At 40.1% G+C, this 18,323-nt stretch overlaps 1 long non-coding RNA gene across 3 annotated transcripts in view; it reads right to left on the bottom strand.

The window, feature by feature from the left end:
- Positions 1-18,323, bottom strand: part of LOC111942041 (uncharacterized) — a 242,772-nt gene that overhangs the window by 215,237 nt on the left and 9,212 nt on the right. The window lies entirely within an intron of this gene.

Raw genomic sequence — 18,323 nt, 5'->3', positions numbered from 1 at the left:
ACAAAATCATAAAACAGGAAAAAAAAAAACAACAAACAAGTTGGGAATTTTATGGCAGGTCTATATTGTTTTCCCTTGTTCCTTAGCAATCTACCAGAATAAAAAGTCACTGCTTTGAAACTGCAACAGGAAAAAAAAAAAAAAAAAAAAAAAAAGCATAAAAAAACAAAGAATAAATCTCCAAAGATAAATACAGTGCATTGTCATAGTCTAGACAGTTTTGATCCAGCTAAGGCTGCTGAGTGATAATCCCTAAGAGGCATTTGTTTCATATTCAAGACAAATAAGCAGGGTGACTAGAGAGTATTTAAAAAAAAAAAGCTTGAAAATGAGAATGTCTCCCTGGGGATAACTGCCAGGATTCATACATCTTTGAAATCTCTAAACGGTAAAGAATAAAAGAAATCTTCTGTAAACTTCTTATATCTAGGATGACACCTGTAGTTCATTTGGGTTTGTCTAATTAAAATATCAATTAGTCTTTGCAGTCCTATCAGCCTTCTGAAACACTTTAATCATAATACAAGCCCTGCTGTGATCCAAATTGCTGTGTTTTATAAGATACATATTCCTTGGGTTTTGCCTTTCCACATCCACTTTTTTTTAATAGCCTGGCATTAATTCTAAGCACGCATCACTTCCCAGCGTGCTCTCCGTGGCGAAAGGAGTGACCTTTGGGTACTCTCAGAGAGCTGTCCTTTAAAGCTGATCAGTTTGCTGCACTGCTCACAGGACTGTCACCTGGAAACTCCATGAACTGAAGGTGGCACGATCAGGGCCCGGTCAGCAGGCTTGTACGTCAAAAACAGATATTGTGATACGCCAGGGGACTGGAGACTGGCGAGAATAGAAGTTATCTGATAGCTGACAATGAAACCAGGTGGTGGACTCTGAGAGAAGAAAAGTAAGTTATATCTCAAACTGAGAGGCAGAGACAGATTTGATACACTTTTCATTTGCTTCAGAGAAAAAAAAATCCTACATTTTCATAGCAATGGACTGAATTAGTAAGGAAACACGCTTGTCTGAGTAATTTTAATATTTCATACTCATCTCTCCCAGTTTATATAGGAATTAATCTTCATCTTATTGTCATCTTTCCATCTTTCCATCCTTACAGAGCTCACTTTGTTGCTGTGACAGGGTGTCCTGGTAGGAAACACAAAGCTAACACACTGCAAACCATCACCACTGAGGAGTCACTCGCTACAGACACAGCTGCCTCAGGCTCCACATATAACTTACAGGACACCACCCTGAAATTCCATTGCTGCAGGCCATGCAGGGTGTAACCTGCACCAGTCTGATTCATCTGCTGACCCTACCCCATCCTTTCGTCAAGTCTTCCAGCCTGGCTCCAGCAAACCATGGAATCACAGAATGGTTTGGGTTGGAAGAGACCTTAGAGATCATCCAGTTCCAACACCACACCACCACCTCTATTCCCCTCCAGGGTGCCACCCACTAGATCAGGTTGCCCAGGGCCTCATCTAACCTGGCCTTGAACACATCCAGGGATGAGTGGTGGGACATCCACAGCTTCTCTGGGCAGCCTATTGCAGTGCCTCACCAGTCTCTCAGTACAGAATTTATTCCTAACCTCTAAATCTCTTCTGTTTTAGCTTAAAACCATTGCCCCTTGTTCTTTCATTATCTGTCCACGTAAAAAGTCACTTTCCCTCTTTTTTATAAACCACAAGATTTTTATCCACTAGAACCACCAAGTGTTTCTGCACAGGGCTGCTCCCAGTAAGTTCTCCTGGTTTTATATCTAGGATTGCTGCCATCTCTGGGACAGTGGACTCTGTTTTGCAGGGAACATTACTGTACTTGCTCAGATTCTATGCATTTTATCAGCCACATCTGCCAGGTTTCCAAGCGTTAAGAGAAATGTGGAAAATAAACAAAACAACAGCAACAATAAAAACAGATTCACAGCCTGATCTGACAGTGAGAAGGAAAAAATATTTTCCCAGATGGAACTGGTATCTTCTCTCAGAAGCCCAGCTCTACTCCAAATCAAGGTGCTGAAGAAGACAGAGCACTCTCTTGCATCAGGCGTCATCCTGGATTAAAAATTTAAAAAAATTTACAAGTGCACCACTGTCACAAAACCCTCAACTATAAACCACTGCACTGTTTCATAAGGCTTTTAAATGAAGAACTCAGATATACACAGTCACCATGGCTCGCTCTACAAGGACAAAGGAGAGAAGACACTCAGTAAAAGCTCCCTCTTCCACACACAAATTTGCTGTGGAAACAGGATGAGGACAAGCAAGCTGTTCATGCAGAGGGCTGTACTTTATTCCTCAGCCAACTTACAGCTCATACTGGTTTTACAGCTCAGCCAACAGTCTCAGCTGTTAGCAGCTCTTCTGTTTTCCTTGTCTGCACTTGTTGCTGGCACCTGTATGAAAAGCTTATAGAAACATCAGGGTATATCCACCTGCATCCTGTGGTCTGAAATTTGCCATATATTGCTTTTCAGATATTTTATGGCACCCAGACATCCCTGCAGATGGTTTTATAGTACCCAGAAGGAACAAATTCCAAAAGATGTGGGAGGTTTCCAAGAACCCCCACCAGCATACCTGTGCTTTGGACATCGTACTCAAACATCCTAAACTGAAATACTATGGAATATTTTTCTGGCAACAAATCCATTACTTCATGGAAGGAAGAGACTATGTGTAGACAGTGATGTGGGTGCAGTTCAAATCCACTTTTTCTGAGGTATTTTGCACCTTTTTAAATAAGCTTTGTTAAGTATCACTGAAAAAATGCATTTTTGTTCAGAAGACCTGCACAATGATATCAGATAAAAGTCTTCAGTGACCCACATCCCTGTCTCTTCATTATACAGTTCTCTCCATTACAGCTAAAGGTTTCAGCAAATAGAAGCTGTGCCCATTATCCAAATTCAATTTGAACATTCTTTGCAGCTCTGTACATAACAGAAATGCAACAGAATCTATTAAAGTGAGTATCTGATGAAAGAATGGGTTTGCTAAAAATGTAGGCCAACAAATCCCCCATTCTCTGTGAATTTTCAGCAAAAGTGCACTTCTCCACAACCTGACATATTCTGAACTCAGTGCCAGTGTTAACTGCAGGCTACAATGTTAACTAGGAACAGCATCTGCCACTTAAGTGAGGAAGGTGCTGCAAGTTTGAAGAATAATCTGTTACTTTATCCCCCAAATTTTCACCTCCATGTAACTTGTACCACAGTCCTGCCATACCATTACAACCCAAACATTCTTTCCCCCAGAGGCAAAAGAATGAAAGAACTGAGCCATAAAAGGCATCTTCTGAGATCCTTGTTGAAAGTGTGTAGCAAAGCTGGACTGCTCAATGCCAATCGAGAGAACTAGAGTTTCCATTCTCACAACCTTGTAAAGCTTTCCTTTTTATTCTTTGTCCTATGAAGCAGCCCCAGCAAACTGGGACAAAGCTATTGCATATTTCTCAGCTTGCTTTTGTAAGTGCTGCTGTATAAAATATACTACAGGATTTTAAATAAGAAAACCCCAGAACTTGAAACTGCAATTTACATTGCAATGTATGATTAATTAACTTGTCCCTATTAGCAGCTTACTGTACTGGGAATCCAAGCCTGGGGATAATATCTGCTCAGAAAGAAGGAAATGCAGAGATTAACACTCTTCATTTTCCTTCTCTATTAAACTTTCCATCACTGACTGTACCCCAATAGTTGACTCATTTTCAAAATCATTAACTTATCACTGTTAAAAAATATTTGGGAGGAAAGGAAAATTTCCAGTAGCTTGAAGCTGCTGATTTAGGGGCGGGAGGGGCGGGGGGGGAAGGAAATTCTGGTATTCCACTTTATCAGCTGTCCAAACTTTCACCCTTCTAAAACACCACTTTATCAACACTTTCAATGTTAACTATGTACAACTTTTCAATTCACCTTTTCTCTTCGAAGTTCCCTAAGCTTAGACTGTAAGCCAATGCTTTCTCTCGAAGCATTCTTGAAAACACTCATGTTTTTACCATGTCAGGTTCCCCTCTCTTTTAAGATCAATGTGAGCTGCATTTCCATTCTCTCAAAAGAAGCTCCTTTTATAGTGAAGAAGATCCAAGCACTGCAGGTGCACCAAGTAATACTGTGGGCTTTAGCAGTAGCCCAGGGCTTAAAAGCCTCTGTCTCTCTCTGACCTACTTTTCACTCAACATGCAGTTTTCTGAGTCAGTAAGACCACAGAGACTTACCTGAGTGAAAAGGAAAAGCCTGGTTAAGACAGGTGAATTCATGCTGGGGACAAAGCCCTAGGACAAACCACAGGCCTGTCCCATGCACGTCACCAGGAGATCACCAGCACTCACTTTGTTCATCATAACAATCCCCCTGCATTGCTTTTTACCTTAATCAACATAAAATCAGCACATTCTGGGTACTTGTTTAATAACCCTCAACTAGAAAAATAAGATAAGAAATTGATTGATTTTTGAGCTGTGTAGTGTGGGGTTGATAGGCACACATTAAATGAAGTATAATGTTTCCAGATTCATCCAGCTCTGAAAGGTTAAAATAGTGCCAGGTATAAATAGAACTGCATCATTCTGAATTTTCTTTTGCATTTTGCTCATTTTTTTGATATGAAAAACTGCTACAATTCATTACTTTGGCAGAAGGCATACTCTAAGGATGAAACAAGTTGTGATTTGAGGTGAGCTAAACCGGGATGGAAATATTTTACAACAGGAGAGCTGCAAGGAGCAAAAAAGAGTAATTCTGCTATTAAAAAGTTATTGCCAAAAACAATAACCTTTATGGAGTCATCATGCCTTTGATTTAGCAGAGCATGGAACTGAGGCTTCAGCCTGAGATACCAGTGCAATATTTAACAAAGACAAATGATGCTTTGGATGAGAAGAGGCGTTTCTTATTACTTCCCACATCAGCGGCGTAAAGTTTTTCCACTTACTTTGGTTTATTAATTTTACAGATAATGACATTTAGGGGCCACAGTTCTCACAGGTGTAGGTATGTTTGCTGAGTTCTGTAGACCTGGAGGATTTGAAACAAAAGAAAGCCAATTCTCACTGTTTGCCTAAAAAAAACCCCAGCTCCTTTGAGAATGGCAGATGAATGGTGCCAGTGCTGTGCCCTTATGTTCTCAGCATAAAATGCAAACACAATCTTTTAGTATTTGTAATACATACAGCTAAGTGAATTAGCATTGCAGTGCTAGATTACTTTTTCTTGAATACAAGAAAAGGTCAGAAGAATTCTTCTTATTGTACTACTTGATCTTTAATGAATAGATATTTTGTTCCTCTGAGGATCTAGCCCTAGGCTTTGACAAGAATGGAAACATGATGCACCATTTGCTGTCTGAGATAAGTGCTTAACATTTAATTGGTATTAATTGATATCATGCCAATAATAATAAACAAAGTCACACTCTTCATTGAGAGAGCTGAGAGTGCCCAGTGTGCTTTGAATTTGACCTCTATCTTTATAATTAGAAAGGATTATAACTGTGGCAACCAAAGTACCATTTTTTTGGCAACACTAGCATACTGCTGGTTTTTCATTGCTGTCTGTTGCATTACAGAAAGTCAGTTAAGAAGTTATTATTTTCTCTGTCATAAGAAGTCCCATCCCACTGCATTGCTTTCTGGCTTTGTTAATTGCTACATTTGTATGGCTTGTGCCTCAGTGGACATTGGACAGATCACAGGAGGAGCAAGAAGAGGAAAGGCCTGTTATGAGAATATGAGGGCTCTTAGAAAATCAGATACAAAAAAGGACCCGGGTTTATTAATTTATTTTAATCTTGAAAGTTAGTGTCTCCTTCTCCAATCTTCATAGCCAAAAAAGAAAAACCAATTACTCACCACATAGTCACTCACAAAAATGAGTAACAAGAAAGAATTTTCCTTTATAACTCCCTCTAATCATTTTCCTGAAACCTGTAGACTTCCTGGTACTGCTACACACTTAAAGACTGTCTCACTTTGAAATCTGTGATCTCCACTGGGGGTTGCTGACATTTACAGGGTTACTACCACAAAGAACAAGGTACAAACTCCTGTCATTTTGGACAATGAGGAGGTACTCATCTACTGTGTGCCAATCCTCATTTAGAAAGCAGCTGGCAGTGAAAAGAGTGGCTAGAAGTGATTAATAGCTACCTGTCAGCAGTGTGCTCTGCCTACACTGGCTGCACCTCTGAGCTCCTAAATATTCCATAGAAACCCACATTTGAACAACTTAGCTATTCTGCTATCACTGCATCAACCACACAGATGGTAAAAAGGATTCTGGAGATGACTGCCAAGAGACTGCTGCTCAAAGTGCCCCAACAGTGGTGGAAAAATCCTAATAACTCCACGTAGATTGGCATGAGAAGTGCACCAGACTGACAGCTTTGCAGACCTAGTCCACAAAACAGCGAGGACAGCAGCTGTGCCATCTCCTCCATACTGCCCCATCAACTCTTTTTCTCTGCTGACCTGGAGGGACCACCAGCAGAAGCAAAGAAACATTTCAGTTATTTTGGCATCTCTGATGAGGCTGCTAGCAAGGGTGCCAATTAGCACCAGGTTTCATCATATTTGTAAGGTGGAAATGTGTTTACTCAGAACTGGGCTGAGACTACCAAATTAATTTTACATGGAGTGCTCAGCCACCGGGTGGTAACAACTTGCAACTGCTAATGATTTGGCTGGCTTTGAGTCCTAGGGGTAAAATGGGAAAGGCAGCCTGTCCCACTGGTCCCTCGAAATACCCTGACCTCTGCTAAAATTTTATAATGAGGAGCGAAAGTTGTACAGCTGTTAGTCACACCAGGACACTGGTGTGTGAAGAAGATACCTGTTATACTACTTTTCTTTTCAAACTCACTTAGGGCTACATGATGTACATTTAAAAGAACCACTATGAACATGTTGCAATCTCAGAGCTGCAGTAAAATCCCTTGTTTTTGTAGACCACAAGGACAGCCTTCTGTCACTGATGAAGATTAGTGCTCTAAGATGCATTTTGCACTGTTTCAGTACCAGGACAATATGCTGGACTAGTGCTTCCTACCCAAGGCCATGAGGGGTCCATTTTGTTTTATTAAACAAGACAAATATCTCCAAATGTTTCCTATCACAAATGTGCAAATAGCACAGAGTCACACTTAAAAGAATATTATCTTATAGTTGAGAGTTCTACCAAAATTTTAAGGGAACAAACACCACTACAATCACTCTTACGTCTGGAGTACAAATATCATGAATTTGAAAAAAAAAGACGCATTCTAATCTAAATCTGTCTGTTAAAACCATGCTCAGTTCCTTATTAAGTATTACAGTTGAGAGATTCTCTGACTTCAAGAAAAGAATCTTCTCATAAAGAACTTCAGCAATGCTGTATTTTATAACCCTCCACCAGAAGCATAGGAGGCACTACAAAACTGGTAGTGTGTTTAACATCCTTTCTGGTCAGGTTTTCTTCACAGTGAGCCTTTTTTTGTGTGTGTGTTTTTTGTGGTGTTTATTTTTTTCTGACAAAGATGTTCAAACCACTTTTAAAATTGCTGGGAACCAATATAAAGTACTTCAGCTCACATTAGAAGAAAGATTAGTATAGCAATTCGTCCAGATGAAGTGTAATGAGCTACATTTTTGAGTCTGAAATTTCTAGACCTAATCTACATTAAAATCTGCATTGTGAAGCTCCACAGGCAGATACCATCCTCCAGTTTTCATAAGGTTAAAAGAAAAAAAAGTCCTGTACTTCATTTTATCTACTTACCCTAAAACCTTGCAAGCACACCTGACCTTTAGCCCAGTAGCTTGGGCTAGGACATTCTTTCCTTCCCAGGCCCAGATGATGAAGGAAGGGAGTGAGAGGGGGACACAACCCATTCCTAAAACAGACTTACACACATTTGGCTTCCACAGGTAAAGCCTGTGAACACCACTATGGTGGGGGAAGGTGTGCTGGTGGAAAAAAGAAACAAGAAGTTCAGAAAGTCCAAATGTAATCCTCCAATCACAGCAATTTACTGGGTCTACCTGAGATGGGGTTAATAAGGTTAGTGCCTGTGGTGCTGTGTTTTGAATTTCTGATTGAGATTGAGAACACACCAATGTTTTGGCTGCTGCTGAGAAGTATTTGCACAGTATGAAGGTTTTTTTACTCTGCTGTCTCTCCCAGCGATCAGGCCAAGGTGGGAAAGAAGTTGGGATGAGACACAGCCAAGACTGCTGACCTCAGCTGGCCAAAGGAATATTCCATGCCATATAATGTCATAGTCAATAATAGAATACCTAAGCAGAAGGCAGTTTTGGGAGGTCATGATTCCTCAGAGACTGGCTGGACATCAGGCTGCTTGTGGGAGGTGCTGATGGCCTTTGCATCACTTCTGGGTTTTCTTGTTTGTTTCTCTTTCTCTGACTTACTTATTATCTTTAGCCTGACAATTTCCTAAATGTTGCCTTATTCTCTCCCACATCCTGCTGAGAGGGGGAAGTGAGTGAGCAGCTCGGTGATGATGGCTTAGCTGATGGCTGGGGTCAACCAAGCACAATCAACTATAACAGAAAGTATTCTTTAAAGCAGTATCCAAAGTATCATTGCAGCTATTTTCCTCTAATGAGTAAGGTTAAGGAGGAAATAAGGAAGCTGACATAGCACAGATAGTGCTGGATTTAGAGTCCAATTTTAATAAAATGTATTATTCAAATTAATGAGATTTAAGACAGTCATTTAAATTCAAGAACAGAAATTTAATAGCATATGTTCAGTGAACACTATTGTTGAAATGAGTTTGTGTGAAAGAGATGAGAGAGTGAAGAGCAAAAATGGGAAAAGTATTTTGTACCATAGAGGTAACTTCTGACCTATTCAGTAAGAAACCAGACATTTCACACATGTGTGGACACAGGTGAAAAATACACAAATACAGGCCTGCAGCTGTAATGAAGTGGAACATGCAAGGAAATATCTTATCTTTCCCACAGACCTAACAAGCTCCTCAGTTTGATATTTACAGAGAGAGCAAACTAGCAGGAGTTACAGAACAGGGTAAGCACATTTTGGGGAAGTCACATCTGGAGGTTACAGCAGTTTCATGCTGCCAGGGTAGTCATGGAACCACAAGTCTCACAAGACCAGAGGTAGGTACCAAAAACCATCCATGGTGCACTGATGATGTCACTCCTAAAGGCTGAAAAAATATGTTCAGACCTGTTAGGGGGAGGTTTATATTTTGAACTTTTGTGTGTTTTATACACCAATCACTATTACTCAAGCCTTGGTTTCATTATCAAGCCATCTGGTCCCATAGGCCTCTAAAAAACCCCAGAAACAAAGGAGGTCCTAATTGTCTTTATATTGCACTCCAATCAACAAGATGAGGTCAAATGCCAGTAAAGCAAAACCTTCTGTAGAAACCAAGCCTTGCACTTGTAGTATGTCATTTTCTTTAGCAGGATTTCCCTTCAGATTATTAAGGATACTTTAATGGTATGAAAATAAATAACATGTGTGCTGGGACAGATTATCACACAGCTAGAGATGAGCAGACACTGGAGAGATGGAGATGCTACATTTTATGAGAAAATTGTCCAAAACCCCAAACCAATTAGGAAAACAGTAGTTTCATTCAGAAATAAGTAAGCTAACCAGTTAAAGGAAAGGACCAAGAAAATCAAAAGATCCTTAGTAGGAGAGAGTGTAGCAAAAAAAAACCAGAATTCCTCCCAGAAAAAAACAGAAAAACTGAGTTGCAGTACACACTCTTCCTTTTCCTTTCCTCACTCGTGTTCTTCCTTCTGCCAGCTATATGGGGGTTTTAATCAATAACTTAATTGAATCTCCTATAATAATATTACCACATTCCATGCTAATTTTGCAAGGCCACAACTATATCAAGGGCTGTGTGCAGTTATCACTGCCATCATTTGAGTTTATCCAGCCTACAGCATTAATAATGGAGTTAAACTTAACCAAGAACCATAATTCCTTCATCCACTGCACTAAAGCAAATGGTGTTTACAGTTTGTCTGGAGCATTAATACAGTAAAAATGTCAAGTGCAGAGTTTTCTTCCAATCAAATAGACAGGAAAAAAAGCCTTCTATTTTTAATTACTCTTTTGTATCTCTGATTTGAAAACAGAGCTGAAAATCCTTCTGGAAACAGCTTCAGCCTAATAAAACAACCAAACACCCTTAACAGCCATTTTCTTCAATCAGTCTCATCATATCCAAAGCAGCCTCTCCACCATTTTTCACTTTTACTTTGAATAGCAAAATAGTCCACTGATGAAAGAGAATTTATCCAGTTATTATAAGCAAAGTAGATTTAACTTCCTTTAGATATCCACTAACAAGATATAAAATGACACTTTCTGGACATATCACCAGCACAACAGGGCCTTTATTGATTTTCATATCATGTTCTTTAGCCTGAGATGATTCTCCTGGGAATTCTGCTTCCCAGCAGGAAAAAAATTGCCTTTCCTGTGTTTGAATTCAATCTATTAATGCATCCCTTGCTGTAGACAGTGTTTTTTCTTCTTTCCCTCTGTAGCTAATGTGTCTACACCTTGCTGGTGTGGGGTCCTAATGGACCCAAGGGTTAGAGGTCAAGGTACAAAAACCAAAAATGAAATTGCTCAGCTTGGGAATCAATAAAAAAGAGACTCTTAATCTTTCTGAGGGTAAAATGTGCAACCAATGAGGCGTGAAAAGCGTGTTCAACCTTGTGCCAAAGCTATAAATAGAGTATCAAATCCAAAATAAGTTACACACCTAAATTAAGACAAAGAGTTAATATTATTGTTCAGCTTCCATTAATACCATCAGGAAATTCACAGCTGGAGGCACAGATACTGCTCCTCTGTCATTAGGAAGCTTTCTCTGGTGCAATGCTGGCATCATCTCTTTCCCATAAAATTTAAAATGCTAAGTGACATTCATTCAAATTGCTTCTGAGTTAAATTTCACAGATCAGGATAAATTAACATTGGTCATATGTCTACATCTACCTGCGATCACAAATTCAGTCTGGGAAAAATAAAGAGATGCAAACTCTTGGAGATGGCAGGAAGAACCTCCCACTTCACTTGAATTTGAAAGTACATCAAATTAGCTTCATATTGTGCAGTCTACAGCAGGCAGGAAAGGATGAATTTGAAGAAACATTTCAAGTTTGTAATATCAAAATAGTTGTATAAAAATACAACACCTGATATCTTGTACCACCCAGTACAGAGTAATATGGTACTTAACAGCTAACAGCTACAGAGCTTAGATCACTTGAAGATGAAAAAGGGAAAGTTAAAAAGGCACAAAATAATTGCATGGCTCAATTTTTACCCATCTGTCTTTGCACCAGACATAAAATACAGCTGTGTGACAGTTCTGACAGGAGCTAACTCAGTTACAAAATGAGGAAGTCACTTGACAGCTAAAGAACACATTCTAATAGCACTACAGACACTGAAAACGAAGCTCTTAACCGTGTACCCTACAACATTCACCCACCCATAAATTCACTCTCCTGTGCAAGGGTGTAGGAGAGCATCAACACCTGGGACAGGAGGTTGAACTAACCTTCATTCCCCATAAATAGCTGTTTTGTATTTTAAAGACATGGCATGCACACAATCCACGAGTCCATCTAGCTGGATCTTGGTCTGCAATTCTCCTGGCACATTGCAGCCCCAGGTCATGTACATGTTCCCCTTTGCCAACTGGGGGAAAACATCTGCTGCAGCATCAATAATCATCTGCTACAGTGAGGTGTCACAGAATTAATTCTGGGGGATAAAGGGAAGATCTCATCCACATGGACACCCAGGGACAGTGTTCAAGTATTCACAGAAATGACTGACAGCTCTTTCAGTTATCTCAACATTTAATGACACCAAAATTCATGCAACCAATGGGGAACTGTATGCATTGCTGTTGTCCACAGAACATTTAAAACAGTACACAACTAACAATGACCAAAACATCAGGTTTTATCTCTGTGGGTTGCATCCCTACTTGCATTTTTAGAGAGAAGTTAGGAGGAGTCAACTAGCAATTTGGTAGACAGATCTCAAGAATGTTTCGTGCACATTCCTGCCTCCCTGGCAAGTTTAGCAAAAGAGGTGAATACAAACCATCCAGCAGGAAAACTGAACATCCTCACCTGCCTCTCTTACTTCAAGTATCACAGTCACCAAGATCAGGAAGAAATCAGGCTCAAGGACTAATCATCCAGTTCTGCCCCCAAGCATCCCATCTACGCAAAAGTTAAATGCAGGAGGTCACTAAATAAAAGGAATCCTGAACTAATTTATATAAGACTGATTTTGTATTTCCCTAGTGGACCACAGGCATCTTGCCAATTTTGTTGTGAAACACTGAGTTTCATTAAAAAAATACATTCACCTTGAACTTGCCTTCTTTATTAACCTGTGAGTGTGGTGCACTGGTCTCTACACTGAATTCAGAGCCAGTGACTTGTAAGGGCTTTAGCTTCCCCAGCTCTCCACCTATCATTAGCAGTCCTTTACACCTGCCAAACCTTCTTCCATGGTATAACAGGGTACCCCTGGAGGGTGCCTCTCTCTGGCCCTGGAGAGGTAACTCTGACCTCTTCAAAGGCCTGTTTAGAGGAATCCTGAGCTTTAGGGCTCCAGGAGAGAAGGGGATCCAAGAGAATTGGTCCTGGTAGCAGGAGACACAGAGAAAGTGGAATTAATGCACACTTTCTTTGCCTCAGTCTTTGCTGAGGGTGTCCCTCAGCTACCCCAGACTTAGGAGGTAAGAGCAGAAAGCTGAAGGAGTCTTTTTTCAAAACCACATTTTCAGTAACTCAGTTGAAGTCCATTAACTAACCATATCCATATTATTTATTAACTAAACATATCTATTAATTAACCATATCCACACATGATATATTATTGACTCTAGGGCATCCATGACCTACTGGGGGTGGATATTTGCCATTCAGCTCTGCTGAGCAAAGACAATCCCAGTTTTGGCTGGGACGGTGTACGGAATGCGCACGCAGCAGGAGCTCTGCAACAATGACTTGGTCAATTGATTCAATCTGAGCTGTGACCAGCAGGTGTCTTTTCAGCGTGCTTTGAAGAGCTTTCCGTGAAGCCCTGTGATTCACAGGAGCTGGATGCACATCGGTTTGGTCAGACATCGGCGTGTCAGGATTTCCTAACGCAAGATGCAAGCATTTTAAGCTCTCAGAAGCAGCAGCTCCCCACATGCTTCAAATTCAGGTACCTCCTCGGGAGACCTCTCAAAAATTAACAAAATCAAAGACAAGAGGAATGTACTCATTTGAGTTGGCTTTGATGAGGCAAATGCAACCCAGTTTGATTTCTGGCTTTTCCTCCCTGTTTAACAAGTGGAGGATCAGAGGAGTGCTGCCATAGCAGCCAGCTCTTGCTGCAAACTGTCACTGGGCCTCTGAAAAACAGAGATTTGATTCTGGTGTGCTTTCAGAGAAGCAAACTGCTGATATACTTCTCTCACATTCTTCTAACATGCAGTTTGTCAGATTTGCTGAAAGGCTCAGGGTAAATACCTGACTGTGAAGAGGAGTCATGGCATTTCACATCATTCCTGGAGTTTACTGAAGATTTTCTGTGAAAGGCTGTGACACAGCCTTTCTATTCAAAATAGAAATATTCAATATTCAAAATAATTCAAAATTTAATTTACGTTAAATTCTGCATTTGACATGCACCAACACAGAAAATGCAGTTCTTCAGTGAACTGCAAGAAAATTCAGTTGCACAAATTTCTTGTTCATAGCAGTGCATTACTGAAAAAGAGTCACTTTTAGGACAGCATGATTTTAAAAATACCAGCAATATGCACACCACCATCCCCATTAGAGTTTGGAATATCTGACTGAAACTACTGTGCATAAAAAGGAGTTATGTGGAATTGGCATTAAAAAAATAATGACACATTTCATCTCTGCAGCTTTACAATAACAACACTTCCAGCAAAAGGAGCCATGGTATTCTCAGTCCCAAAGCAATACCAAAATCCCAGAAGCAAACCAGATTCATGCTCTAACTCCAAATTCTTTCACTTACACAATTGTCTATCCACACCTTAGTCTGATAAATTTGGTGTCTCTGTAAAGGCACCACTTAAAAATAATGTATTTTCTCTCTACAAAAAAGGCCTTGCATGTGATAAACTGACAGTTTTGTAAACGGCAAAACTCAACACATAGTTTGAAACAGAAACAAGAAGGCACTTTTACAGGTACATTAGAAGGCTACTTTAAAAACGTAGCAACACACAGAAGAAATAACTCAACTATCCAGAGCCATAACTGATGTTAAATATCTTTTTGTAGATGGATTAGTAAATGCTTCCCATGTCACATAACAAATTCATGTCTACTTATTAAAGATCCAAATGAGTCATAACCACAGAGGTACCTTTATCTCATGCATTTCTGATTTCTTTAAATCATTCTTCAAAAGTGTAATTCCACTAGCAAAAACAAGCACTGTACTAAACTAAATCTGACTGTTGCTCAAATGCAAATAATTATGGTCTGAAGTTCAGTGACATCCTCAAAGTACTTGCAAATATGCAAATCAGATCAGAAGGTATCTCCCCCAAAAAGGGAGGAAGTTGCCCAGGAAGAATTGACAGCCCTGCCAGTAGCTCTGTACACCTTTGCACAATCACATATTTGATTTTTTTATTAAACCATCAAATGCTAGAGTACCTTCACAAGAGGAACATGGCACTGGAGCAAATTTCTACAGAAGGAAGCTGCAGTGGGGTAAGTTTTACTGATCAGATTAAGCCCTCTGAAGGGTTGGCATCAAAATACTTCACAAGAGACCAAGTATAGCAGTATTTTATGAGCACTGAACTTGCAACAGTAACTTTATAGCACACACTTCTCTAAATACAGCCAACATCTGTAGGCTCAATATACAGCCCATTACTCAGGATCAGCACAAGGCTTCTGGAGGCAGCTGTGTCCTTCTGAGGAAACTCTTCATCCTTGAGGAGCTTTGCCACAGAAAAAGGGGGAGAGTCAGAGAGGGCTGGCAACCTTCAGGGACCACTGAGCAATTGGAAGTAGCTGAAGCCAGAAGAAAGAGTACAAGACTGGAAACAAAAGCTGCAAAATACAAGACTGCTGCTGAAAATATGAAGACCCTGGGGGTGTAGTGACCCCTGCTGCACACACTGCTGTCCCCAGCAGCAGCAGCCCTAAACAGCAGACTGCCATTCCAGGCCCTGACTCTGCCAAAGGTCATGCCAGAAGAGGATGCAGGATTTATGCACAACCCTGACCCTGCCCTTGCTCTTCCCCTTTTTAACCAGTAGGCATTTCCCTCCCCTATTTTCTCAAATAAGGGTTATATATATACATATGTATATGTGTTTCAGATCTCAACTTTGTGCAGCTCTTCAATACCACTGGGGGAAAAAAAGCCAAAAATCTTAACCTTGACAAGCAAGGGCTTGTAATCTTGCAAGTAATCATTTCTTCTTCCATTTTAGACCCCAAGCACAAGCAGCACTGAACCACAGACTGAAATACACAAGCCTAGGGAAGCTGAGGGCTTTGGGCACACATATTCCTCATGAATTTGTCATCTTCAAGTTTGGCTCTAACTCCAACTTCCAGTTTAAGATTTAGGCAATCTCACTACTCATTCAAAATACATCTGTGGCTTGATATGAGCCACTGCCCAAAAAAACACTGAAAAGCATTATCTGGAGTATCATTATAAATACAGCCAGAAGTATTTCCACCAACACAAAAGGCTGAAAATATCCTTGAGGTTACAGTTTCCATAACTAACTGAATCACATCAGCAGTCTTATTTATAAGCTGGGAAAGGATTTAGAAACGCTTGACCTTCAGGAGTCAAAGAAAGATGCAGCTGTCCTCGTTACCATTTGAAACTTCACTGCCACTTGCTGAGGCAGATTTAATGCATCCTTCCAGCTTATCAGCAGAAATGGTAAATAGTCCACATTAATCAGAACATAACCATCTCATCTTTTTGGAGATGAAGGTTCATTAAGGAATCAAAAGCAGATAAAGCAGAACTTCAGTAACTTGAAGCTTCTACTCTGATTCTGCCTGAATTATCCTTGGGTTCCTCATAGAAAAAGGGTGGAGGAAGCGATTTATTTTCCGAGATATTCCCATTAAGAAGCAAGAGCAGCACAATAGATTCCCATTTTTTTATCCAATTTTTTAAAGCACATAAGGGCAGGCAGATGCCAAAAGAACTGACAGTGTTTCCTGGATTTCCAGCGAGCAAACACTGCTCTACACACTACACTTTAAGATCAGAGCAGCTGAAGGTGGTTTTAGGCAAGTTAAATGAGAAGAGAAAAAAATAAACCTCACCAGTTTTTACTCCATGTCCTTTTGAAATTATTTGACAACTGTTGTAATTCCCAGTTCTCAAAATTAGCTGAAGTTTAGAACACAAGTAGCCTAGATGTGGTGCACAAGCCATTATCAAAGTTGTAGTAACTCTTCATATAACACTCTCAGAGACCTTGCACTCAGATCAGGACAAACACAATGCAAGCATGTTACAGTGGGATTTTTTCCCTGGTTATACGACTTTTGGCATAAATAAGATTTCATGAAGAAGCATTTTCCAAGAGCTACACTGTTTCAGAAAACTTGGTGCAGGCACAAAATATTGTTTTAGACAACCAGGAAATACCTAGAAAGCCATGGAAACTGCAGTTCCTTGTATCTCATAGGTTTTCATTTTCAAAGAACACAGCTTTCCACATTAAAAAATACCTTTAATATATATGCTGGTTTCTCTCCCCGCACCTCATGACATGATGTAATTCTTAGTTATATCCCTGCTATCTTATGTAAGAAAAATGCAGATAAGCTCAGCAGAAATCCTTCAGGCTGAAATGTTTTTAAGGCCCTTTAATGAAGCAGAAAAACATGGAAGAAGAAAGCTTGAAAAGAAAAAGACCAGCTGTGAATATTTTGTGTAGAACCATACCTTTACTTCAACCACCACTCACTGCTTCCCTGGTTCTAAGCAAACTGCAAGGAGCCAAATTCTAAAGAAAGTTGTATTCAGTGACACTGTGGAGCCACTCAGCATTCACAGCAGCAGTGTTCATTTCTTCCATGCGAGGAAATGTTATGAATGCTTACAGTGAGTACCCAGATTTGCTTTCACTAAATCCAAAACAGTAAAGTTCTTCTCCACAGAGATTCATTACAACACATAGCACAACTGTTGTAATGTTTCTTGATGGGAAGAAGAGGATTTTGTGTCCCCCTTGAGAGGGGAGGAACAGTTCCTGAAAAAGGTCACAGTGTAAGAAATCCTCTGAAAGGCCTAACAGCATGTAAGGTTGTTCATAGGATTCTTCAAAAGGATACAATACACCTCTCTCAAAATGCTCCTTTCTAACTGAGCAGCAAGGAGAACACTGAAAATAAAATTGAAAATAAATAAAAAATTCAATAAATCACTAGTTCTCTCAGACTGAATCTATTCTGAAGAGGCTGACATCATGCAAATCCAGAAAGGGATACAGTAAAGCCACATGAACTAACATTGTGATCTTATAAAATATTGTACATAAGTATAGGCAGTACACACTGAGATAAGTGGTTGATGAATGCCCTTTTCCTTACAGTGGGACACAATCATGCTTTGCATAGAAAGCTTTTGTGGAAAAAACAAATGCAAGTTCTGTCATTTATAAATCAGTTTTTCCTAGGTAAAATTGCCATCTCAATCTCCAGCTTGTAACGAGCAATTTCAATTCCTACAGGTAAACTCATTGTGAAATGATAAACCTCCAGACTGATTACACCTGAGAAAGGACCTATCCAATGCCAACAGCCTCACTGCACTGCTGTGGATGCAGGCACTGAGAGGAGATACTCAAGAGGAGGAGCCTGGGGCAAGTAGAGCTTGTGGTGCTGCATGCAGAAGCAGCTGGCACACTGGAAGGAGGCAGCACGTAGGAGTGTGACAAACTTAGCCAGGTGCATTCAGAAGTTAAAACTGCTGCTCTTGGAAGAAAGCTAAGTTGCTTTCACAGTTTGCTTTGTGTGTTTGTGGGGATATCCCCTGGGGTTTGTGGGTTTTATCTTGGCTCTGCTGGTGAAACAGGGCACATGGAGTGTAAAATTGTCTTGCTTTTACTGTTCTGTATTTAACAGCCTCAACACACAGAGAAGTCTGACAAAAATCAAATGGACTGGGATACAAGTAACTACTTTTCCTTCCTTCAAGCAGAGCTGCACAGCAGAATGGACAAGTGGGACAGGGCAGGACTATCCTCTTC

Source organism: Cyanistes caeruleus, chromosome 3 (genome assembly GCF_971803275.1).
Source record: "Cyanistes caeruleus chromosome 3, bCyaCae1.hap1.1, whole genome shotgun sequence".
NCBI classification, from domain to species: domain Eukaryota; kingdom Metazoa; phylum Chordata; class Aves; order Passeriformes; family Paridae; genus Cyanistes; species Cyanistes caeruleus.
Note: the sequence above shows the minus strand (reverse complement) of the source record. Positions and strands in the feature narration are given on the sequence as shown.